This window comes from Triturus cristatus, chromosome 8, assembly GCF_964204655.1.
Source record: "Triturus cristatus chromosome 8, aTriCri1.1, whole genome shotgun sequence".
Lineage (NCBI taxonomy): Eukaryota > Metazoa > Chordata > Amphibia > Caudata > Salamandridae > Triturus > Triturus cristatus.
Window position 1 is genome coordinate 1,620,418,140 of NC_140591.1, and position 24,761 is coordinate 1,620,442,900.

Genomic DNA, 24,761 nt, shown 5'->3' on the forward strand with positions numbered 1-24,761 from the left:
TTTCCTGTTTACGAGACAGGCGCTTTAACCACTTAGCCACAGCACCTACTTTAGTGATACAGAAGGGATCATTAATTTAGTATTGGTGATCAAATTCTGTGCCTGTGTTAAAGTGTCTTAATATGTATTCTAATGTTAAACAAGCAAGGATTCCTAATCTGTAAACAAGAATAGCTATGTTGTATTAAAAAAGAACACATTTTAAACTCTATCCCATATTTTGAATAGTTTATAAATAAGTGTTTTACATATATTCATCAATATTGCTCAAATCTAGGGTCATATTTCATCTGCCTCTTGCATATTGAAATACCTTTTTAATTTTGCAATCACAGTATTGTTACTATAATATTGAAAACACTTTCAGTTTTTATTAGGTTTAAGATGATCTGTTCAACCGAAAGATAAATCAGACTTTTCTAATTTAATTGAATCGCAGGACGACTTAATGAAAATAATGTTTTATTTAAGAATGACGAAAGCAAGGCACTGCTGAGATTTGAACTCAGGATCTCCTGTTTACTAGACAGGCGCTATAACCAGCTAAGCCACAGCACCCTCTTGAAAATGCGTTAAGGAACAGTTTGCCATATGGTGTTCAAGAGAAACCTGAGTTTTTCACTTTCATAATCATTTCTCAGTTCAGAAAACGCACAACTCAAATAGTTTAGACGAGGATACTGATCCTATTCATAAACACCTCATTGATATATTGCTTATCCTGTTCATAAATGTTTTAATTATGCCTTCTTTAAGAATGCATCACTTGAATTCAACTCTAGAATGATTTTTTATCTCAATTTTGCTCTTTGTCACTCTTTTTTCCCTTTTTCATTCAAAGCATTACTTTGAAAATCTTCACAATACCAGTTTTTTTTGTTTTTCAATTTAAGATGACCCATTCTAATGTTCACAGAACAACACTTTTCTTTTTAAAATGTATTAAACATTTGCGTGATGAAAATTATTTTTACATGTAAGGACCAATAATAAGGTGCTGCTGAGATTTGAACTCAGGATTTCCTGTTTACGAGACAGGCGCTTTAACCACTTAGCCACAGCACCTATTTTAGTGATACAGAAGGGATCATTAATTTAGTATTGGTGATCAAATTCTGTGCCTGTGTTAAAGTGTCTTAATATGTATTCTAATGTTAAACAAGCAAGGATTCCTAATCTGTAAACAAGAATAGCTATGTTGTATTACAAAAGAACACATTTTAAACTCAATCCCATATTTTGAATAGTTCATAAATAAGTGTTTTACATATATTCATCAATATTGCTCAAATCTAGGGTTATATTTTATCTGCCTCTTGCTCATTGAAATACCTTTTTGATTTTTGCAATCACAGTATTGTTACTATAATATTGAAAACACTTTCAGTTTTTATTAGGTTTAAGATGATCTGTTCAACCGAAAGATAAAGCAGACTTTTCTAATTTAATTGAATCGCAGGACGACTTAATGAAAATAATTTTTTATTTAAGAATGAGGAAAGCAAGGCACTGCTGAGATTTGAACTCAGGATCTCCTGTTTACTAGACAGGCGCTTTAACCAGCTAAGCCACAGCACCCTCTTGAAAATGCTTTAAGGAACAGTTTGCCATATGGTGTTCAAGAGAATCCTGAGTTTTTCACTTTCATAATCATTTCTCAGTTCAGAAAACGCTCTACTCAACTACTTTAGACGAGGATACTGATCCTATTGATAAACACCTCATTGATATATTGCTTATCTTGTTCATAAATGTTTTAATCATGCCTTCTTTAAGAATGCATTACTTGAATTCAACTCTAGAATGATTTTTTATCTCTATTTTGCTCTTTGTCACTCTTTTTTCCCTTTTCCATTCAAAGCATTACTTTGAAAATCTTCACAATACCACGTTTTTTTGTTTTTCAATTTAAGATGACCCATTTTAATGTTCACAGAACAACACTTTTCTTTTTAAAATGTATTAAACATTTGCGTGATGAAAATTATTTTTACATGTAAGGACCAATAATAAGGTGTTGCTGAGATTTGAACTCAGGATTTCCTGTTCACGAGAAAGGCACTTTAACCACTTAGCCACAGCACCTACTTTAGTGATATAGAAGGGATCATTAATTTAGGATTGGTGATCAAATTCTGTGCCTGTGTTAAAGTGTCTTAATATGTATTCTAATGTTAAATAAGCAAGGATTCCTAATCTATAAACAAGAATAGCTATGTTGTATTAAAAAAGAACACATTTTAAACTCAATCCCATATTTTGAATAGTTCATAAATAAGTGTTTTACATATATTCATCAATATTGCTCAAATCTAGGGTTATATTTCATCTGCCTCTTGCTCATTGAAATACCTTTTTAATTTTGCAATCACAGTATTGTTACTATAATATTGAAAACACTTTCAGTTTTTATTAGGTTTAAGATGATCTGTTCAACCGAAAGATAAATCAGACTTTTCTAATTTAATTGAATCGCAGGACGAATTAATGAAAATTGTTTTTTATTTAAGAATGAGGAAAGCATGGCACTGCTGAGATTTGAACTCAGGATCTCCTGTTTACTAGACAGGCACTTTAACCAGCTAAGCCACAGCACCCTCTTGAAAATGCTTTAAGGAACAGTTTGCCATATGGTGTTCAAGAGAATCCTGAGTTTTTCACTTTCATAATCATTTCTCAGTTCAGAAAACGCTCTACTCAACTACTTTAGACGAGGATACTGATCCTATTCATAAACACCTCATTGATATATTGCTTATCTTGTTCATAAATGTTTTAATCATGCCTTCTTTAAGAATGCATTACTTGAATTCAACTCTAGAATGATTTTTTATCTCTATTTTGCTCTTTGTCACTCATTTTTCCCTTTTTCATTCAAAACATTACTTTGAAAATCTTCACAACACCACGTTTTTTTTGTTTTTCAATTTAAGATGACCCATTCTAATGTTCACAGAACAATACTTTTCTTTTTAAAACGTATTAAACATTTGCGTGATGAAAATTATTTTTACAGGTAAGGACCAATAATAAGGTGCTGCTGACATTTGAACTCAGGATTTCCTGTTTACGAGACAGGCGCTTTAACCACTTAGCCACAGCACCTATTTTAGTGATACAGAAGGGATCATTAATTTAGTATTGGTGATCAAATTCTGTGCCTGTGTTAAAGTGTCTTAATATGTATTCTAATGTTAAACAAGCAAGGATTCCTAATCTGTAAACAAGAATAGCTATGTTGTATTACAAAAGAACACATTTTAAACTCAATCCCATATTTTGAATAGTTCATAAATAAGTGTTTTACATATATTCATCAATATTGCTCAAATCTAGGGTTATATTTTATCTGCCTCTTGCTCATTGAAATACCTTTTTGATTTTTGCAATCACAGTATTGTTACTATAATATTGAAAACACTTTCAGTTTTTATTAGGTTTAAGATGATCTGTTCAACCGAAAGATAAAGCAGACTTTTCTAATTTAATTGAATCGCAGGACGACTTAATGAAAATAATTTTTTATTTAAGAATGAGGAAAGCAAGGCACTGCTGAGATTTGAACTCAGGATCTCCTGTTTACTAGACAGGCGCTTTAACCAGCTAAGCCACAGCACCCTCTTGAAAATGCTTTAAGGAACAGTTTGCCATATGGTGTTCAAGAGAATCCTGAGTTTTTCACTTTCATAATCATTTCTCAGTTCAGAAAACGCTCTACTCAACTACTTTAGACGAGGATACTGATCCTATTGATAAACACCTCATTGATATATTGCTTATCTTGTTCATAAATGTTTTAATCATGCCTTCTTTAAGAATGCATTACTTGAATTCAACTCTAGAATGATTTTTTATCTCTATTTTGCTCTTTGTCACTCTTTTTTCCCTTTTCCATTCAAAGCATTACTTTGAAAATCTTCACAATACCACGTTTTTTTGTTTTTCAATTTAAGATGACCCATTTTAATGTTCACAGAACAACACTTTTCTTTTTAAAATGTATTAAACATTTGCGTGATGAAAATTATTTTTACATGTAAGGACCAATAATAAGGTGTTGCTGAGATTTGAACTCAGGATTTCCTGTTCACGAGAAAGGCACTTTAACCACTTAGCCACAGCACCTACTTTAGTGATATAGAAGGGATCATTAATTTAGGATTGGTGATCAAATTCTGTGCCTGTGTTAAAGTGTCTTAATATGTATTCTAATGTTAAATAAGCAAGGATTCCTAATCTATAAACAAGAATAGCTATGTTGTATTAAAAAAGAACACATTTTAAACTCAATCCCATATTTTGAATAGTTCATAAATAAGTGTTTTACATATATTCATCAATATTGCTCAAATCTAGGGTTATATTTCATCTGCCTCTTGCTCATTGAAATACCTTTTTAATTTTGCAATCACAGTATTGTTACTATAATATTGAAAACACTTTCAGTTTTTATTAGGTTTAAGATGATCTGTTCAACCGAAAGATAAATCAGACTTTTCTAATTTAATTGAATCGCAGGACGAATTAATGAAAATTGTTTTTTATTTAAGAATGAGGAAAGCATGGCACTGCTGAGATTTGAACTCAGGATCTCCTGTTTACTAGACAGGCACTTTAACCAGCTAAGCCACAGCACCCTCTTGAAAATGCTTTAAGGAACAGTTTGCCATATGGTGTTCAAGAGAATCCTGAGTTTTTCACTTTCATAATCATTTCTCAGTTCAGAAAACGCTCTACTCAACTACTTTAGACGAGGATACTGATCCTATTCATAAACACCTCATTGATATATTGCTTATCTTGTTCATAAATGTTTTAATCATGCCTTCTTTAAGAATGCATTACTTGAATTCAACTCTAGAATGATTTTTTATCTCTATTTTGCTCTTTGTCACTCATTTTTCCCTTTTTCATTCAAAACATTACTTTGAAAATCTTCACAACACCACGTTTTTTTTGTTTTTCAATTTAAGATGACCCATTCTAATGTTCACAGAACAATACTTTTCTTTTTAAAACGTATTAAACATTTGCGTGATGAAAATTATTTTTACAGGTAAGGACCAATAATAAGGTGCTGCTGACATTTGAACTCAGGATTTCCTGTTTACGAGACAGGCGCTTTAACCACTTAGCCACAGCACCTATTTTAGTGATACAGAAGGGATCATTAATTTAGTATTGGTGATCAAATTCTGTGCCTGTGTTAAAGTGTCTTAATATGTATTCTAATGTTAAACAAGCAAGGATTCCTAATCTGTAAACAAGAATAGCTATGTTGTATTACAAAAGAACACATTTTAAACTCAATCCCATATTTTGAATAGTTCATAAATAAGTGTTTTACATATATTCATCAATATTGCTCAAATCTAGGGTTATATTTCATCTGCCTCTTGCTCATTGAAATACCTTTTTGATTTTTGCAATCACAGTATTGTTACTATAATATTGAAAACACTTTCAGTTTTTATTAGGTTTAAGATGATCTGTTCAACCGAAAGATAAATCAGACTTTTCTAATTTAATTGAATCGCAGGACGACTTAATGAAAATAATTTTTTATTTAAGAATGAGGAAAGCAAGGCACTGCTGAGATTTGAACTCAGGATCTCCTGTTTACTAGACAGGCGCTTTAACCAGCTAAGCCACAGCACCCTCTTGAAAATGCTTTAAGGAACAGTTTGCCATATGGTGTTCAAGAGAATCCTGAGTTTTTCACTTTCATAATCATTTCTCAGTTCAGAAAACGCTCTACTCAACTACTTTAGACGAGGATACTGATCCTATTGATAAACACCTCATTGATATATTGCTTATCTTGTTCATAAATGTTTTAATCATGCCTTCTTTAAGAATGCATTACTTGAATTCAACTCTAGAATGATTTTTTATCTCTATTTTGCTCTTTGTCACTCTTTTTTCCCTTTTCCATTCAAAGCATTACTTTGAAAATCTTCACAATACCACGTTTTTTTGTTTTTCAATTTAAGATGACCCATTTTAATGTTCACAGAACAACACTTTTCTTTTTAAAATGTATTAAACATTTGCGTGATGAAAATTATTTTTACATGTAAGGACCAATAATAAGGTGTTGCTGAGATTTGAACTCAGGATTTCCTGTTCACGAGAAAGGCACTTTAACCACTTAGCCACAGCACCTACTTTAGTGATATAGAAGGGATCATTAATTTAGGATTGGTGATCAAATTCTGTGCCTGTGTTAAAGTGTCTTAATATGTATTCTAATGTTAAATAAGCAAGGATTCCTAATCTATAAACAAGAATAGCTATGTTGTATTAAAAAAGAACACATTTTAAACTCAATCCCATATTTTGAATAGTTCATAAATAAGTGTTTTACATATATTCATCAATATTGCTCAAATCTAGGGTTATATTTCATCTGCCTCTTGCTCATTGAAATACCTTTTTAATTTTGCAATCACAGTATTGTTACTATAATATTGAAAACACTTTCAGTTTTTATTAGGTTTAAGATGATCTGTTCAACCGAAAGATAAATCAGACTTTTCTAATTTAATTGAATCGCAGGACGAATTAATGAAAATTGTTTTTTATTTAAGAATGAGGAAAGCATGGCACTGCTGAGATTTGAACTCAGGATCTCCTGTTTACTAGACAGGCACTTTAACCAGCTAAGCCACAGCACCCTCTTGAAAATGCTTTAAGGAACAGTTTGCCATATGGTGTTCAAGAGAATCCTGAGTTTTTCACTTTCATAATCATTTCTCAGTTCAGAAAACGCTCTACTCAACTACTTTAGACGAGGATACTGATCCTATTCATAAACACCTCATTGATATATTGCTTATCTTGTTCATAAATGTTTTAATCATGCCTTCTTTAAGAATGCATTACTTGAATTCAACTCTAGAATGATTTTTTATCTCTATTTTGCTCTTTGTCACTCATTTTTCCCTTTTTCATTCAAAACATTACTTTGAAAATCTTCACAACACCACGTTTTTTTGTTTTTCAATTTAAGATGACCCATTCTAATGTTCACAGAACAATACTTTTCTTTTTAAAACGTATTAAACATTTGCGTGATGAAAATTATTTTTACAGGTAAGGACCAATAATAAGGTGCTGCTGACATTTGAACTCAGGATTTCCTGTTTACGAGACAGGCGCTTTACCCACTTAGCCACAGCACCTATTTTAGTGATACAGAAGGGATCATTAATTTAGTATTGGTGATCAAATTCTATGCCTGTGTTAAAGTGTCTTAATATGTATTCTAATGTTAAACAAGCAAGGATTCCTAATCTGTAAACAAGAATAGCTATGTTGTATTACAAAAGAACACATTTTAAACTCAATCCCATATTTTGAATAGTTCATAAATAAGTGTTTTACATATATTCAACAATATTGCTCAAATCTAGGGTTATATTTCATCTGCCTCTTGCTCATTGAAATACCTTTTTGATGTTTGCAATCACAGTATTGTTACTATAATATTGAAAACACTTTCAGTTTTTATTAGGTTTAAGATGATCTGTTCAACCGAAAGATAATCAGACTTTTCTATTTTAATTGAATCGCAGGACGACTTAATGAAAATAATTTTTTATTTAAGAATGAGGAAAGCAAGGCACTGCTGAGATTTGAACTCAGGATCTCCTGTTTACTAGACAGGCGCTTTAATCAGCTAAGGCACAGCACCCTCTTGAAAAAGTTTTGAGGAACAGTTTGCCATATGGTGTTCAAGAGAAACCTGAGTTTTTCACTTTCATAATCATTTCTCAGTTCAGAAAACGTACTACTCAAATAGTTTAGACGAGGATACTGATCCTATTGATAAACACCTCATTGATATATTGCTTATCCTGTTCATAAATGTTTTAATTATGCCTTCTTTAAGAATGCATTACTTGAATTCAACTCTAGAATGATTTTTTATCTCTATTTTGCTCTTTGTCACTCTTTTTTCCCTTTTTCATTCAAAGCATTACTTTGAAAATCTTCACAATACCATGTTTTTTTGTTTTTCAATTTAAGATGACCCATTCTAATGTTCACAGAACAACACTTTTCTTTTTAAAATGTATTAAACATTTGCGTGATGAAAATTATTTTTACATGTAAGGACCAATAATAAGGTGCTGCTGAGATTTGAACTCAGGATTTCCTGTTTACGAGACAGGCGCTTTAACCACTTAGCCACAGCACCTTTTTCAGTGATACAGAAGGGATCATTAATTTAGAATTGGTGATCAAATTCTGTGCCTGTGTTAAAGTGTCTTAATATGTATTCTAATGTTAAACAAGCAAGGATTCCTAATCTGTAAACAAGAATAGCTATGTTGTATTACAAAAGAACACATTTTAAACTCAATCCCATATTTTGAATAGTTCATAAATAAGTGTTTTACATATATTCATCAATATTGCTCAAATCTAGGGTTATATTTCATCTGCCTCTTGCTCATTGAAATACCTTTTTGATTTTTGCAATCACAGTATTGTTACTATAATATTGAAAACACTTTCAGTTTTTATTAGGTTTAAGATGATCTGTTCAACCGAAAGATAAATCAGACTTTTCTAATTTAATTGAATCGCAGGACGACTTAATGAAAATAATTTTTTATTTAAGAATGAGGAAAGCAAGGCACTGCTGAGATTTGAACTCAGGATCTCCTGTTTACTAGACAGGCGCTTTAACCAGCTAAGCCACAGCACCCTCTTGAAAATGCTTTAAGGAACAGTTTGCCATATGGTGTTCAAGAGAATCCTGAGTTTTTCACTTTCATAATCATTTCTCAGTTCAGAAAACGCTCTACTCAACTACTTTAGACGAGGATACTGATCCTATTGATAAACACCTCATTGATATATTGCTTATCTTGTTCATAAATGTTTTAATCATGCCTTCTTTAAGAATGCATTACTTGAATTCAACTCTAGAATGATTTTTTATCTCTATTTTGCTCTTTGTCACTCTTTTTTCCCTTTTCCATTCAAAGCATTACTTTGAAAATCTTCACAATACCACGTTTTTTTGTTTTTCAATTTAAGATGACCCATTTTAATGTTCACAGAACAACACTTTTCTTTTTAAAATGTATTAAACATTTGCGTGATGAAAATTATTTTTACATGTAAGGACCAATAATAAGGTGTTGCTGAGATTTGAACTCAGGATTTCCTGTTCACGAGAAAGGCACTTTAACCACTTAGCCACAGCACCTACTTTAGTGATATAGAAGGGATCATTAATTTAGGATTGGTGATCAAATTCTGTGCCTGTGTTAAAGTGTCTTAATATGTATTCTAATGTTAAATAAGCAAGGATTCCTAATCTATAAACAAGAATAGCTATGTTGTATTAAAAAAGAACACATTTTAAACTCAATCCCATATTTTGAATAGTTCATAAATAAGTGTTTTACATATATTCATCAATATTGCTCAAATCTAGGGTTATATTTCATCTGCCTCTTGCTCATTGAAATACCTTTTTAATTTTGCAATCACAGTATTGTTACTATAATATTGAAAACACTTTCAGTTTTTATTAGGTTTAAGATGATCTGTTCAACCGAAAGATAAATCAGACTTTTCTAATTTAATTGAATCGCAGGACGAATTAATGAAAATTGTTTTTTATTTAAGAATGAGGAAAGCATGGCACTGCTGAGATTTGAACTCAGGATCTCCTGTTTACTAGACAGGCACTTTAACCAGCTAAGCCACACCACCCTCTTGAAAATGCTTTAAGGAACAGTTTGCCATATGGTGTTCAAGAGAATCCTGAGTTTTTCACTTTCATAATCATTTCTCAGTTCAGAAAACGCTCTACTCAACTACTTTAGACGAGGATACTGATCCTATTGATAAACACCTCATTGATATATTGCTTATCCTGTTCATAAATGTTTTAATTATGCCTTCTTTAAGAATGCATTACTTGATTTCAACTCTAGAATGATTTTTTATCTCTATTTTGCTCTTTGTCACTCTTTTTTCCCTTTTTCATTCAAAGCATTACTTTGAAAATCTTCACAACACCACGTTTTTTTGTTTTTCAATTTAAGATGACCCATTCTAATGTTCACAGAACAATACTTTTCTTTTTAAAACGTATTAAACATTTGCGTGATGAAAATTATTTTTACAGGTAAGGACCAATAATAAGGTGCTGCTGACATTTGAACTCAGGATTTCCTGTTTACAAGACAGGCGCTTTAACCACTTAGCCACAGCACCTACTTTAGTGATACAGAAGGGATCATTAATTTAGTATTGGTGATCAAATTCTGTGCCTGTGTTAAAGTGTCTAAATATGTATTCTAATGTTAAACAAGCAAGGATTCCTAATCTGTAAACAAGAATAGCTATGTTGTATTAAAAAAGAACACATTTTCAACTCAATCCCATATTTTGAATAGTTTATAAATAAGTGTTTTACATATATTCATCAATATTGCTCAAATCTAGGGTCATATTTCATCTGCCTCTTGCTCATTGAAATACCTTTTTAATTTTGCAATCACAGTATTGTTACTATAATATTGAAAACACTTTCAGTTTTTATTAGGTTTAAGATGATCTGTTCAACCGAAAGATAAATCAGACTTTTCTAATTGAATTGAATCGCAGGACGAATTAATGAAAATAGTTTTTTATTTAAGAATGAGGATAGCATGGCACTGCTGAGATTTGAACTCAGGATCTCCTGTTTACTAGGTAGGCGCTTTAACCAGCTAAGCCACAGCACCCTCTTCAAAATGCTTTAAGGAACAGTTTGCCATATGGTGTTCAAGAGAATCCTGAGTTTTTCACTTTCATAATCATTTCTCAGTTCAGAAAACGCTCTACTCAACTACTTTAGACGAGGATACTGATCCTATTGATAAACACCTCATTGATATATTGCTTATCCTGTTCATAAATGTTTTAATTATGCCTTCTTTAAGAATGCATTACTTGAATTCAACTCTAGAATGATTTTTTATCTCTATTTTGCTCTTTGTCACTCTTTTTTCCCTTTTTCATTCAAAGCATTACTTTGAAAATCTTCACAATACCATGTTTTTTTGTTTTTCAATTTAAGATGACCCATTCTAATGTTCACAGAACAACACTTTTCTTTTTAAAATGTATTAAACATTTGCGTGATGAAAATTATTTTTACATGTAAGGACCAATAATAAGGTGCTGCTGAGATTTGAACTCAGGATTTCCTGTTTACAAGACAGGCGCTTTAACCACTTAGCCACAGCACCTTTTTTAGTGATACAGAAGGGATCATTAATTTAGTATTGTTGATCAAATTCTGTGCCTGTGTTAAAGTGTCTTAATATGTATTCTAATGTTAAACAAGCAAGGATTCCTAATCTGTAAACAGGAATAGCTATGTTGTATTACAAAAGAACACATTTTAAACGCAATCCCATATTTTGAATAGTTCATAAATAAGTGTTTTACATATATTCATCAATATTGCTCAAATCTAGGGTTATATTTAATCTGCCTCTTGCTTATTAAAATACCTTTTTGATTTTTGCAATCACAGTATAGTTACTATTATATTTAAAACACTTTCAGTTTTTATTAGGTTTAAGATGATCTGTTCAACCGAAAGATAAATCAGACTTTTCTAATTGAATTGAATCGCAGGACGAATTAATGAAAATAGTTTTTTATTTAAGAATGAGGAAAGCATGGCACTGCTGAGATTTGAACTCAGGATCTCCTGTTTACTAGGTAGGCGCTTTAACCAGCTAAGCCACAGCACCCTCTTCAAAATGCTTTAAGGAACAGTTTGCCATATGGTGTTCAAGAGAATCCTGAGTTTTTCACTTTCATAATCATTTCTCAGTTCAGAAAACGCTCTACTCAACTACTTTAGACGAGGATACTGATCCTATTGATAAACACCTCATTGATATATTGCTTATCCTGTTCATAAATGTTTTAATTATGCCTTCTTTAAGAATGCATTACTTGATTTCAACTCTAGAATGATTTTTTTATCTCTATTTTGCTCTTTGTCACTCTTTTTTCCGTTTTTCATTCAAAGCATTACTTTGAAAATATTCACAATACCACGTTTTTTAGTTTTTCAATTTAAGATGACCCATTCTAATGTTCACAGAACAACACTTTTCTTTTTAAAATGTATTAAACATTTGCTTGATGAAAATTATTTTTACATGTAAGGACCAATAATAAGGTGCTGCTGAGATTTGAACTCAGGATTTCCTGTTTACAAGACAGGCGCTTTAACCACTTAGCCACAGCACCTTTTTTAGTGATACAGAAGGGATCATTAATTTAGTATTGGTGATCAAATTCTGTGCCTGTGTTAAAGTGTCTTAATATGTATTCTAATGTTAAACAAGCAAGGATTCCTAATCTGTAAACAGGAATAACTATGTTGTATTACAAAAGAACACATTTTAAACGCAATCCCATATTTTGAATAGTTCATAAATAAGTGTTTTACATATATTCATCAATATTGCTCAAATCTAGGGTTATATTTCATCTGCCTCTTGCTCATTGAAATACCTTTTTGATTTTTGCAATCAAAGTATTGTTACTATAATATTGAAAACACTTTCAGTTTTTATTAGGTTTAAGATGATCTGTTCAACCGAAAGATAAATCAGACTTTTCTAATTTAATTGAATCGCAGGACGACTTAATGAAAATAATTTTTTATTTAAGAATGAGGAAAGCAAGGCACTGCTGAGATTTGAACTCAGGATCTCCTGTTTACTAGACAGGCGCTTTAACCAGCTAAGCCACAGCACAATCTTGAAAATGCTTTAAGGAACAGTTTGCCATATGGTGTTCAAGAGACTCCTGAGTTTTTCACTTTCATAATCATTTCTCAGTTCAGAAAACGCTTTACTCAACTACTTTAGACGAGGATACTGATCCTATTGATAAACACCTCATTGATATATTGCTTATCCTGTTCATAAATGTTTTAATTATGCCTTCTTTAAGAATGCATTACTTGATTTCAACTCTAGAATGATTTTTTATCTCTATTTTGCTCTTTGTCACCCTTTTTTCCCTTTTTCATTCAAAGCATTACTTTGAAAATCTTCACAATACCACGTTTTTTTGTTTTTCAATTTAAGATGACCCATTCTGATGTTCACAGAACAACTCTTTTCTTTTTAAAATGTATTAAACATTTGCGTGATGAAAATTATTTTTACATGTAAGGACCAATAATAAGGTGCTGCTGAGATTTGAACTCAGGATTTCCTGTTTACGAGACAGGCGCTTTAACCACTTAGCCACAGCACCTACTTTAGTGATACAGAAGGGATCATTAATTTAGTATTGGTGATTAAATTCTGTGCCTGTGTTAAAGTGTCTTAATATGTATTCTAATGTTAAACAAGCAAGGATTCCTAATCTGTAAACAAGAATAGCTATGTTGTATTAAAAAAGAACACATTTTAAACTCAATCCCATATTTTGAATAGTTCATAAATAAGTGTTTTACATATATTCATCAATATTGCTCAAATCTAGGGTCATATTTCAATTGCCTCTTGCTCATTGAAATACCTTTTTAATTTTGCAATCAAAGTATTGTTACTATAATATTGAAAACACTTTCAGTTTTTATTAGGTTTAAGATGATCTGTTCAACCGAAAGATAAATCAGACTTTTCTAATTTAATTGAATCGCAGGACGACTTAATGAAAATAGTGTTTTATTTAAGAATGACGAAAGCAAGGCACTGCTGAGATTTGAACTCAGGATCTCCTGTTTACTAGACAGGCGCTTTAACCAGCTAAGCCACAGCACCCTCTTGAAAAAGCTTTAAGGAACAGTTTGCCATATGGTGTTCAAGAGAAACCTGAGTTTTTCACTTTCATAATCATTTCTCAGTTCAGAAAATGCACTACTCAAATAGTTTAGATGAGGATACTGATCCTATTCATAAACACCTCATTGATATATTGCTTATCCTGTTCATAAATGTTTTAATTATGCCTTCTTTAAGAATGCATTACTTGAATTCAACTCTAGAATGATTTGTTATCTCTATTTTGCTCTTTGTCACTTTTTTTTCCCTTTTTCATTCAAAGCATTACTTTGAAAATCTTCACAATACCAGGTTTTTTTGTTTTTCAATTTAAGATGACCCATTCTAATGTTCACAGAACAACACTTTTCTTTTTAAAATGTATTAAACATTTGCGTGATGAAAAATATTTTTACATGTAAGGACCAATAATAAGGTGCTGCTGAGATTTGAACTCAGGATTTCCTGTTTACGAGACAGGCGCTTTAACCACTTAGCCACAGCACCTATTTTAGTGATACAGAAGGGATCATTAATTTAGTATTGGTGATCAAATTCTGTGCCTGTGTTAAAGTGTCTTAATATGTATTCTAATGTTAAACAAGCAAGGATTCCTAATCTGTAAACAGGAATAGCTATGTTGTATTACAAAAGAACACATTTTAAACGCAATCCCATATTTTGAATAGTTCATAAATAAGTGTTTTACATATATTCATCAATATTGCTCAAATCTAGGGTTATATTTCATCTGCCTCTTGCTCATTGAAATACCTTTTTGATTTTGCAATCACAGTATTGTTACTATAATATTGAAAACACTTTCAGTTTTTATTAGGTTTAAGATGATCTGTTCAACCGAAAGATAAATCAGACTTTTCTAATTTAATTGAATCGCAGGACGAATTAATGAAAATAGTTTTTTATTTAAGAATGAGGAAAGCAAGGCACTGCTGAGATTTGAACTCAGGATCTCCTGTTTACTAGACAGGCGCTTTAACCAGCTAAGCCACAGCACCCTCTTGAAAATGCTTTAAGGAACAGTTTGCCATATGGTGTTCAAGAGACTCCTGAGTTTTTCACTTTCATAATCATTTCTCAGTTCAGAAAACGCTCTACTCAACTACTTTAGACGAGGATACTGATCCTATTGATAAACACCTCATTGATATATTGCTTATCCTGTTCATAAATGTTTTAATTATGCCTTCTTTAAGAATGCATTACTTGATTTCAACTCTAGAATGATTTTTTATCTCTATTTTGCTCTTTGTCACTCTTTTTTCCGTTTTTCATTCAAAGCATTACTTTGAAAATATTCACAATACCACGTTTTTTAGTTTTTCAATTTAAGATGACCCATTCTAATGTTCACAGAACAACTCTTTTCTTTTTAAAATGTATTAAACATTTGCGTGATGAAAATTATTTTTACATGTAAGGACCAATAATAAGGTGCTGCTGGGATTTGAACTCAGGATTACCTGTTTACGAGACAGGCGCTTTAACCACTTAGCCACAGCACCTACTTTAGTGATACAGAAGGGATCATTAATTTAGTATTGGTGATCAAATTCTGTGCCTGTGTTAAAGTGTCTTAATATGTATTCTAATGTTAAACAAGCAAGGATTCCTAATCTGTAAACAAGAATAGCTATGTTGTATTAAAAAAGAACACATTTTAAACTCAATACCATATTTTGAATAGTTTATAAATAAGTGTTTTACATATATTCATCAATATTGCTCAAATCTAGGGTCATATTTCATCTGCCTCTTGCTCATTGAAATACCTTTTTAATTTTGCAATCACAGTATTGTTACTATAATATTGAAAACACTTTCAGTTTTTATTAGGTTTAAGATGATCTGTTCAACCGAAAGATAAATCAGACTTTTCTAATTTAATTGAATCGCAGGACGACTTAATGAAAATAATGTTTATTTAAGAATGACGAAAGCAAGGCACTGCTGAGATTTGAACTCAGGATCTCCTGTTTACGAGACAGGCGCTTTAACCAGCTAAGCCACAGCACCCTCTTGAAAATGCTTTAAGGAACAGTTTGCCATATGGTGTTCAAGAGACTCCTGAGTTTTTCACTTTCATAATCATTTCTCAGTTCAGAAAACGCTCTTCTCAACTACTTTAGACGAGGATACTGATCCTATTGATAAACACCTCATTGATATATTGCTTATCCTGTTCATAAATGTTTTAATTATGCCTTCTTTAAGAATGCATTACTTGATTTCAACTCTAGAATGATTTTTTATCTCTATTTTGCTCTTTGTCACTCTTTTTTCCGTTTTTCATTCAAAGCATTACTTTGAAAATATTCACAATACCACGTTTTTTAGTTTTTCAATTTAAGATGACCCATTCTAATGTTCACAGAACAACTCTTTTCTTTTTAAAATGTATTAAACATTTGCGTGATGAAAATTATTTTTACATGTAAGGACCAATAATAAGGTGCTGCTGGGATTTGAACTCAGGATTTCCTGTTTACGAGACAGGCGCTTTAACCACTTAGCCACAGCACCTACTTTAGTGATACAGAAGGGATCATTAATTTAGTATTGGTGATCAAATTCTGTGCCTGTGTTAAAGTGTCTTAATATGTATTCTAATGTTAAACAAGCAAGGATTCCTAATCTGTAAACAAGAATAGCTATGTTGTATTAAAAAAGAACACATTTTAAACTCAATACCATATTTTGAATAGTTCATAAATAAGTGTTTTACATATATTCATCAATATTGCTCAAATCTAGGGTTATATTTAATCTGCCTCTTGCTTATTAAAATACCTTTTTGATTTTTGCAATCACAGTATAGTTACTATTATATTTAAAACACTTTCAGTTTTTATTAGGTTTAAGATGATCTGTTCAACCAAAAGATAAATCAGACTTTTCTAATTGAATTGAATCGCAGGACGAATTAATGAAAATAGTTTTTTATTTAAGAATGAGGAAAGCATGGCACTGCTGAGATTTGAACTCAGGATCTCCTGTTTACTAGGTAGGCGCTTTAACCAGCTAAGCCACAGCACCCTCTTCAAAATGCTTTAAGGAACAGTTTGCCATATGGTGTTCAAGAGAATCCTGAGTTTTTCACTTTCATAATCATTTCTCAGTTCAGAAAACGCTCTACTCAACTACTTTAGACGAGGATACTGATCCTATTGATAAACACCTCATTGATATATTGCTTATCCTGTTCATAAATGTTTTAATCATGCCTTCTTTAAGAATGCATTACTTGAATTCAACTCTAGAATGATTTTTTATCTCTATTTTGCTCTTTGTCACTCTTTTTTCCCTTTTCCATTCAAAGCATTACTTTGAAAATCTTCACAATACCACGTTTTTTTGTTTTTCAATTTAAGATGACCCATTTTAATGTTCACAGAACAATACTTTTCTTTTTAAAACGTATTAAACATTTGCGTGATGAAAATTATTTTTACAGGTAAGGACCAATAATAAGGTGCTGCTGACATTTGAACTCAGGATTTCTTGTTTACAAGACAGGCGCTTTACCCACTTAGCCACAGCACCTATTTTAGTGATACAGAAGGGATCATTAATTTAGTATTGGTGATCAAATTCTATGCCTGTGTTAAAGTGTCTTAATATGTATTCTAATGTTAAACAAGCAAGGATTCCTAATCTGTAAACAAGAATAGCTATGTTGTATTACAAAAGAACACATTTTAAACTCAATCCCATATTTTGAATAGTTCATAAATAAGTGTTTTACATATATTCAACAATATTGCTCAAATCTAGGGTTATATTTCATCTGCCTCTTGCTCATTGAAATACCTTTTTGATTTTTGCAATCACAGTATTGTTACTATAATATTGAAAACACTTTCAGTTTTTATTAGGTTTAAGATGATCTGTTCAACCGAAAGATAATCAGACTTTTCTATTTTAATTGAATCGCAGGACGACTTAATGAAAATAATTTTTTATTTAAGAATGAGGAAAGCAAGGCACTGCTGAGATTTGAACTCAGGATCTCCTGTTTACTAGACAGGCGCTTTAATCAGCTAAGGCACAGCACCCTCTTGAAAAAGTTTTGAGGAACAGTTTGCCATATGGTGTTCAAGAGAAACCTGAGTTTTTCACTTTCATAATCATTTCTCAGTTCAGAAAACGTACTACTCAAATAGTTTAGACGAGGATACTGATCCTATTGATAAACACCTCATTGATATATTGCTTATCCTGTTCATAAATGTTTTAATTATGCCTTCTTTAAGAATGCATTACTTGAATTCAACTCTAGAATGATTTTTTATCTCTATTTTGCTCTTTGTCACTCTTTTTTCCCTTTTTCATTCAAAGCATTACTTTGAAAATCTTCACAATACCATGTTTTTTTGTTTTTCAATTTAAGATGACCCATTCTAATTTTCACAGAACAACACTTTTCTTTTTAAAATGTATTGAACATTTGCGTGATGAAAATTATTTTTACATGTAAGGACCAATAATAAGGTGCTGCTGAGATTTGAACTCAGGATTTCCTGTTTACGAGACAGGCGCTTTAACCACTTAGCCACAGCACCTTTTTCAGTGATACAGAAGGGATCATTAATTTAGTATTGGTGATCAAATTCTGTGCCTGTGTTAAAGTGTCTTAATATGTATTCTAATGTTAAACAAGCAAGGATTCCTAATCTGTAAACAAGAATAGCTATGTTGTATTACAAAAGAACACATTTTAAACTCAATCCCATATTTTGAATAGTTCATAAATAAGTGTTTTACATATATTCATCAATATTGCTCAAATCTAGGGTTATATTTCATCTGCCTCTTGCTCATTGAAATACCTTTTTGATTTTTGCAATCAAAGTATTGTTACTATAATATTGAAAACACTTTCAGTTTTTATTAGGTTTAAGATGATCTGTTCAACCGAAAGATAAATCAGACTTTTCTAATTGAATTGAATCGCAGGACGACTTAATGAAAATAATTTTTTATTTAAGAATGAGGAAAGCAAGGCACTGCTGAGATTTGAACTCAGGATCTCCTGTTTACTAGACAGGCGCTTTAACCAGCTAAGCCACAGCACCCTCTTGAAAATGCTTTAAGGAACAGTTTGCCATATGGTGTTCAAGAGACTCCTGAGTTTTTCACTTTCATAATCATTTCTCAGTTCAGAAAACGCTCTACTCAACTACTTTAGACGAGGATACTGATCCTATTGATAAACACCTCATTGATATATTGCTTATCCTGTTCATAAATGTTTTAATTATGCCTTCTTTAAGAATGCATTACTTGATTTCAACTCTAGAATGATTTTTTATCTCTATTTTGCTCTTTGTCACTCTTTTTTCCCTTTTTCATTCAAAGCATTACTTTGAAAATCTTCACAATACCACGTTTTTTTGTTTTTCAATTTAAGATGACCCATTCTAATGTTCACAGAACAACTCTTTTCTTTTTAAAATGTATTAAACATTTGCGTGATGAAAATTATTTTTACATGTAAGGACCAATAATAAGGTGCTGCTGAGATTTGAACTCAGGATTTCCTGTTTACAAGACAGGCGCTTTAACCACTTAGCCACAGCACCTACTTTAGTGATACAGAAGGGATCATTAATTTAGTATTGGTGATCAAATTCTGTGCCTGTGTTAAAGTGTCTTAATATGTATTCTAATGTTAAACAAGCAAGGATTCCTAATCTGTAAACAAGAATAGCTATGTTGTATTAAAAAAGAACACATTTTCAACTCAATCCCATATTTTGAATAGTTTATAAATAAGTGTTTTACATATATTCATCAATATTGCTCAAATCTAGGGTCATATTTCATCTGCCTCTTGCTCATTGAAATACCTTTTTAATTTTGCAATCACAGTATTGTTACTATAATATTGAAAACACTTTCAGTTTTTATTAGGTTTAAGATGATCTGTTCAACCGAAAGATAAATCAGACTTTTCTAATTTAATTGAATCGCAGGACGACTTAATGAAAATAATGTTTTATTTAAGAATGACGAAAGCAAGGCACTGCTGAGATTTGAACTCAGGATCTCCTGTTTATTAGACAGGCGCTTTAACCAGCTAAGCCACGGCACCCTCTTGAAAATGCTTTAAGGAACAGTTTGCCATATGGTGTTCAAGAGAAACCTGAGTTTTTCACTTTCATAATCATTTCTCAGTTCAGAAAACGCACTACTCAAATAGTTTAGATGAGGATACTGATCCTATTCATAAACACCTCATTGATATATTGCTTATCCTGTTCATACATGTTTTAATTATGCCTTCTTTAAGAATGCATTACTTGAATTCAACTCTAGAATGATTTTTTATCTCTATTTTGCTCTTTGTCACTCTTTTTTCCCTTTTTCATTCAAAGCATTACTTTGAAAATCTTCACAATACCAGGTTTTTTTGTTTTTCAATTTAAGATGACCCATTCTAATGTTCACAGAACAACACTTTTCTTTTTAAAATGTATTAAACATTTGCGTGATGAAAATTATTTTTACATGTAAGGACCAATAATAAGGTGCTGCTAAGATTTGAACTCAGGATTTCCTGTTTACGAGACAAGCGCTTTAACCACTTAGCCACAGCACCTATTTTAGTGATACAGAAGGGATCATTAATTTAGTATTGGTGATCAAATTCTGTGCCTGTGTTAAAGTGTCTTAATATGTATTCTAATGTTAAACAAGCAAGGATTCCTAATCTGTAAACAAGAATAGCTATGTTGTATTACAAAAGAACACATTTTAAACTCAATCCCATATTTTGAATAGTTCATAAATAAGTGTTTTACATATATTCATCAATATTGCTCAAATCTAGGGTTATATTTCATCTGCCTCTTGCTCATTGAAATACCTTTTTGATTTTTGCAATCACAGTATTGTTACTATAATATTGAAAACACTTTCAGTTTTTATTAGGTTTAAGATGATCTGTTCAACCGAAAGATAAATCAGACTTTTCTAATTTAATTGAATCGCAGGACGACTTAATGAAAATAATTTTTTATTTAAGAATGAGGAAAGCAAGGCACTGCTGAGATTTGAACTCAGGATCTCCTGTTTACTAGACAGGCGCTTTAACCAGCTAAGTCACAGCACCCTCTTGAAAATCCTTTAAGGAACAGTTTGCCATATGGTGTTCAAGAGAATCCTGAGTTTTTCACTTTCATAATCATTTCTCAGTTCAGAAAACGCTCTACTCAACTACTTTAGACGAGGATACTGATCCTATTGATAAACACCTCATTGATATATTGCTTATCTTGTTCATAAATGTTTTAATCATGCCTTCTTTAAGAATGCATTACTTGAATTCAACTCTAGAATGATTTTTTATGTCTATTTTGCTCTTTGTCACTCTTTTTTCCCTTTTCCATTCAAAGCATTACTTTGAAAATCTTCACAATACCACGTTTTTTTGTTTTTCAATTTAAGATGACCCATTTTAATGTTCACAGAACAACACTTTTCTTTTTAAAATGTATTAAACATTTGCGTGATGAAAATTATTTTTACATGTAAGGACCAATAATAAGGTGTTGCTGAGATTTGAACTCAGGATTTCCTGTTCACGAGACAGTCACTTTAACCACTTAGCCACAGCACCTACTTTAGTGATATAGAAGGGATCATTAATTTAGGATTGGTGATCAAATTCTGTGCCTGTGTTAAAGTGTCTTAATATGTATTCTAATGTTAAACAAGCAAGGATTCCTAATCTGTAAACAAGAATAGCTATGTTGTATTATAAAAGAACACATTTTAAACTCAATCCCATATTTTGAATAGTTCATAAATAGGTGTTTTACATATATTCATCAATATTGCTCAAATCTAGGGTTATATTTCATCTGCCTCTTGCTCATTGAAATACCTTTTTAATTTTGCAATCACAGTATTGTTACTATAATATTGAAAACACTTTCAGTTTTTATTAGGTTTAAGATGATCTGTTCAACCGAAAGATAAATCAGACTTTTCTAATTTAATTGAATCGCAGGACGAATTAATGAAAATAGTTTTTTATTTAAGAATGAGGAAAGCAAGGCACTGCTGAGATTTGAACTCAGGATCTCCTGTTTACTAGACAGGCACTTTAACCAGCTAAGCCACAGCACCCTCTTGAAAATGCTTTAAGGAACAGTTTGCCATATGGTGTTCAAGAGAATCCTGAGTTTTTCACTTTCATAATCATTTCTCAGTTCAGAAAACGCTCTACTCAACTACTTTAGACGAGGATACTGATCCTATTCATAAACACCTCATTGATATATTGCTTATCTTGTTCATAAATGTTTTAATCATGCCTTCTTTAAGAATGCATTACTTGAATTCAACTCTAGAATGATTTTTTATCTCTATTTTGCTCTTTGTCACTCATTTTTCCCTTTTTCATTCAAAACATTACTTTGAAAATCTTCACAACACCACGTTTTTTTGTTTTTCAATTTAAGATGACCCATTCTAATGTTCACAGAACAATACTTTTCTTTTTAAAACGTATTAAACATTTGCGTGATGAAAATTATTTTTACAGGTAAGGACCAATAATAAGGTGCTGCTGACATTTGAACTCAGGATTTCCTGTTTACGAGACAGGCGCTTTACCCACTTAGCCACAGCACCTATTTTAGTGATACAGAAGGGATCATTAATTTAGTATTGGTGATCAAATTCTATGCCTGTGTTAAAGTGTCTTAATATGTATTCTAATGTTAAACAAGCAAGGATTCCTAATCTGTAAACAAGAATAGCTATGTTGTATTACAAAAGAACACATTTTAAACTCAATCCCATATTTTGAATAGTTCATAAATAAGTGTTTTACATATATTCATCAATATTGCTCAAATCTAGGGTTATATTTCATCTGCCTCTTGCTCATTGAAATACCTTTTTGATTTTTGCAATCAAAGTATTGTTACTATAATATTGAAAACACTTTCAGTTTTTATTAGGTTTAAGATGATCTGTTCAACCGAAAGATAAATCAGACTTTTCTAATTTAATTGAATCGCAGGACGACTTAATGAAAATTATTTTTTATTTAAGAATGAGGAAAGCAAGGCACTGCTTAGATTTGAACTCAGGATCTCCTGTTTACTAGACAGGCGCTTTAACCAGCTAAGCCACAGCACCCTCTTGAAAATGCTTTAAGGAACAGTTTGCCATATGGTGTTCAAGAGAATCCTGAGTTTTTCACTTTCATAATCATTTCTCAGTTCAGAAAACGCTCTACTCAACTACTTTAGACGAGGATACTGATCCTATTCATAAACACCTCATTGATATATTGCTTATCTTGTTCATAAATGTTTTAATCATGCCTTCTTTAAGAATGCATTACTTGAATTCAACTCTAGAATGATTTTTTATCTCTATTTTGCTCTTTGTCACTCATTTTTCCCTTTTTCATTCAAAACATTACTTTGAAAATCTTCACAACACCACGTTTTTTTGTTTTTCAATTTAAGATGACCCATTCTAATGTTCACAGAACAATACTTTTCTTTTTAAAACGTATTAAACATTTGCGTGATGAAAATTATTTTTACAGGTAAGGACCAATAATAAGGTGCTGCTGACATTTGAACTCAGGATTTCCTGTTTACGAGACAGGCGCTTTACCCACTTAGCCACAGCACCTATTTTAGTGATACAGAAGGGATCATTAATTTAGTATTGGTGATCAAATTCTATGCCTGTGTTAAAGTGTCTTAATATGTATTCTAATGTTAAACAAGCAAGGATTCCTAATCTGTAAACAAGAATAGCTATGTTGTATTACAAAAGAACACATTTTAAACTCAATCCCATATTTTGAATAGTTCATAAATAAGTGTTTTACATATATTCAACAATTTTGTTCAAATCTAGGGTTATATTTCATCTGCCTCTTGCTCATTGAAATACCTTTTTGATTTTTGCAATCACAGTATTGTTACTATAATATTGAAAACACTTTCAGTTTTTATTAGGTTTAAGATGATCTGTTCAACCGAAAGATAATCAGACTTTTCTATTTTAATTGAATCGCAGGACGACTTAATGAAAATAAATTTTTATTTAAGAATAAGGAAAGCAAGGCACTGCTGAGATTTGAACTCAGGATCTCCTGTTTACTAGACAGGCGCTTTAATCAGCTAAGGCACAGCACCCTCTTGAAAAAGTTTTGAGGAACAGTTTGCCATATGGTGTTCAAGAGAAACCTGATTTTTCACTTTCATAATCATTTCTCAGTTCAGAAAACGTACTACTCAAATAGTTTAGACGAGGATACTGATCCTATTGATAAACACCTCATTGATATATTGCTTATCCTGTTCATAAATGTTTTAATTATGCCTTCTTTAAGAATGCATTACTTGAATTCAACTCTAGAATGATTTTTTATCTCTATTTTGCTCTTTGTCACTCTTTTTTCCCTTTTTCATTCAAAGCATTACTTTGAAAATCTTCACAATACCATGTTTTTTTGTTTTTCAATTTAAGATGACCCATTCTAATGTTCACAGAACAACACTTTTCTTTTTAAAATGTATTAAACATTTGCGTGATGAAAATTATTTTTACATGTAAGGACCAATAATAAGGTGCTGCTGAGATTTGAACTCAGGATTTCCTGTTTACGAGACAGGCGCTTTAACCACTTAGCCACAGCACCTTTTTTAGTGATACAGAAGGGATCATTAATTTAGTATTGGTGATCAAATTCTGTGCCTGTGTTAAAGTGTCTTAATATGTATTCTAATGTTAAACAAGCAAGGATTCCTAATCTGTAAACAAGAATAGCTATGTTGTATTACAAAAGAACACATTTTAAACTCAATCCCATATTTTGAATAGTTCATAAATAAGTGTTTTACATATATTCATCAATATTGCTCAAATCTAGGGTTATATTTCATCTGC

General features: G+C 31.5%; 24 non-coding genes across 24 annotated transcripts; all 24 read right to left on the bottom strand.

Moving 5' to 3' along the window:
• Nucleotides 1-484: 484 nt before the first annotated feature.
• Nucleotides 485-558, bottom strand: TRNAT-AGU (transfer RNA threonine (anticodon AGU)). The gene has a single exon. It is a non-coding gene; the product is annotated as a tRNA-Thr (tRNA).
• Nucleotides 559-992: 434 nt separating this feature from the next.
• Nucleotides 993-1,065, bottom strand: TRNAT-CGU (transfer RNA threonine (anticodon CGU)). The gene has a single exon. It is a non-coding gene; the product is annotated as a tRNA-Thr (tRNA).
• A 439-nt stretch (nucleotides 1,066-1,504) lies between these two features.
• TRNAT-AGU (transfer RNA threonine (anticodon AGU)) lies at nucleotides 1,505-1,578 on the bottom strand. Its single transcript has one exon. It is a non-coding gene; the product is annotated as a tRNA-Thr (tRNA).
• A 945-nt stretch (nucleotides 1,579-2,523) lies between these two features.
• Nucleotides 2,524-2,597, bottom strand: TRNAT-AGU (transfer RNA threonine (anticodon AGU)). The gene has a single exon. It is a non-coding gene; the product is annotated as a tRNA-Thr (tRNA).
• Nucleotides 2,598-3,032: 435 nt separating this feature from the next.
• Nucleotides 3,033-3,105, bottom strand: TRNAT-CGU (transfer RNA threonine (anticodon CGU)). The gene has a single exon. It is a non-coding gene; the product is annotated as a tRNA-Thr (tRNA).
• A 439-nt stretch (nucleotides 3,106-3,544) lies between these two features.
• Nucleotides 3,545-3,618, bottom strand: TRNAT-AGU (transfer RNA threonine (anticodon AGU)). Its single transcript has one exon. It is a non-coding gene; the product is annotated as a tRNA-Thr (tRNA).
• A 945-nt stretch (nucleotides 3,619-4,563) lies between these two features.
• On the bottom strand, nucleotides 4,564-4,637 carry TRNAT-AGU (transfer RNA threonine (anticodon AGU)). The gene has a single exon. It is a non-coding gene; the product is annotated as a tRNA-Thr (tRNA).
• A 435-nt stretch (nucleotides 4,638-5,072) lies between these two features.
• On the bottom strand, nucleotides 5,073-5,145 carry TRNAT-CGU (transfer RNA threonine (anticodon CGU)). The gene has a single exon. It is a non-coding gene; the product is annotated as a tRNA-Thr (tRNA).
• A 439-nt stretch (nucleotides 5,146-5,584) lies between these two features.
• TRNAT-AGU (transfer RNA threonine (anticodon AGU)) lies at nucleotides 5,585-5,658 on the bottom strand. The gene has a single exon. It is a non-coding gene; the product is annotated as a tRNA-Thr (tRNA).
• A 945-nt stretch (nucleotides 5,659-6,603) lies between these two features.
• On the bottom strand, nucleotides 6,604-6,677 carry TRNAT-AGU (transfer RNA threonine (anticodon AGU)). Its single transcript has one exon. It is a non-coding gene; the product is annotated as a tRNA-Thr (tRNA).
• A 1,453-nt stretch (nucleotides 6,678-8,130) lies between these two features.
• TRNAT-CGU (transfer RNA threonine (anticodon CGU)) lies at nucleotides 8,131-8,203 on the bottom strand. Its single transcript has one exon. It is a non-coding gene; the product is annotated as a tRNA-Thr (tRNA).
• Nucleotides 8,204-8,642: 439 nt separating this feature from the next.
• Nucleotides 8,643-8,716, bottom strand: TRNAT-AGU (transfer RNA threonine (anticodon AGU)). The gene has a single exon. It is a non-coding gene; the product is annotated as a tRNA-Thr (tRNA).
• A 4,513-nt stretch (nucleotides 8,717-13,229) lies between these two features.
• On the bottom strand, nucleotides 13,230-13,302 carry TRNAT-CGU (transfer RNA threonine (anticodon CGU)). The gene has a single exon. It is a non-coding gene; the product is annotated as a tRNA-Thr (tRNA).
• A 438-nt stretch (nucleotides 13,303-13,740) lies between these two features.
• On the bottom strand, nucleotides 13,741-13,814 carry TRNAT-AGU (transfer RNA threonine (anticodon AGU)). The gene has a single exon. It is a non-coding gene; the product is annotated as a tRNA-Thr (tRNA).
• Nucleotides 13,815-14,248: 434 nt separating this feature from the next.
• TRNAT-CGU (transfer RNA threonine (anticodon CGU)) lies at nucleotides 14,249-14,321 on the bottom strand. The gene has a single exon. It is a non-coding gene; the product is annotated as a tRNA-Thr (tRNA).
• A 438-nt stretch (nucleotides 14,322-14,759) lies between these two features.
• On the bottom strand, nucleotides 14,760-14,833 carry TRNAT-AGU (transfer RNA threonine (anticodon AGU)). Its single transcript has one exon. It is a non-coding gene; the product is annotated as a tRNA-Thr (tRNA).
• A 434-nt stretch (nucleotides 14,834-15,267) lies between these two features.
• On the bottom strand, nucleotides 15,268-15,340 carry TRNAT-CGU (transfer RNA threonine (anticodon CGU)). Its single transcript has one exon. It is a non-coding gene; the product is annotated as a tRNA-Thr (tRNA).
• Nucleotides 15,341-15,777: 437 nt separating this feature from the next.
• TRNAT-CGU (transfer RNA threonine (anticodon CGU)) lies at nucleotides 15,778-15,851 on the bottom strand. Its single transcript has one exon. It is a non-coding gene; the product is annotated as a tRNA-Thr (tRNA).
• Nucleotides 15,852-16,285: 434 nt separating this feature from the next.
• TRNAT-CGU (transfer RNA threonine (anticodon CGU)) lies at nucleotides 16,286-16,358 on the bottom strand. Its single transcript has one exon. It is a non-coding gene; the product is annotated as a tRNA-Thr (tRNA).
• A 1,966-nt stretch (nucleotides 16,359-18,324) lies between these two features.
• TRNAT-CGU (transfer RNA threonine (anticodon CGU)) lies at nucleotides 18,325-18,397 on the bottom strand. Its single transcript has one exon. It is a non-coding gene; the product is annotated as a tRNA-Thr (tRNA).
• A 439-nt stretch (nucleotides 18,398-18,836) lies between these two features.
• On the bottom strand, nucleotides 18,837-18,910 carry TRNAT-AGU (transfer RNA threonine (anticodon AGU)). Its single transcript has one exon. It is a non-coding gene; the product is annotated as a tRNA-Thr (tRNA).
• A 1,453-nt stretch (nucleotides 18,911-20,363) lies between these two features.
• TRNAT-CGU (transfer RNA threonine (anticodon CGU)) lies at nucleotides 20,364-20,436 on the bottom strand. Its single transcript has one exon. It is a non-coding gene; the product is annotated as a tRNA-Thr (tRNA).
• A 1,458-nt stretch (nucleotides 20,437-21,894) lies between these two features.
• TRNAT-AGU (transfer RNA threonine (anticodon AGU)) lies at nucleotides 21,895-21,968 on the bottom strand. The gene has a single exon. It is a non-coding gene; the product is annotated as a tRNA-Thr (tRNA).
• A 2,472-nt stretch (nucleotides 21,969-24,440) lies between these two features.
• On the bottom strand, nucleotides 24,441-24,513 carry TRNAT-CGU (transfer RNA threonine (anticodon CGU)). Its single transcript has one exon. It is a non-coding gene; the product is annotated as a tRNA-Thr (tRNA).
• Nucleotides 24,514-24,761: the final 248 nt, after the last annotated feature.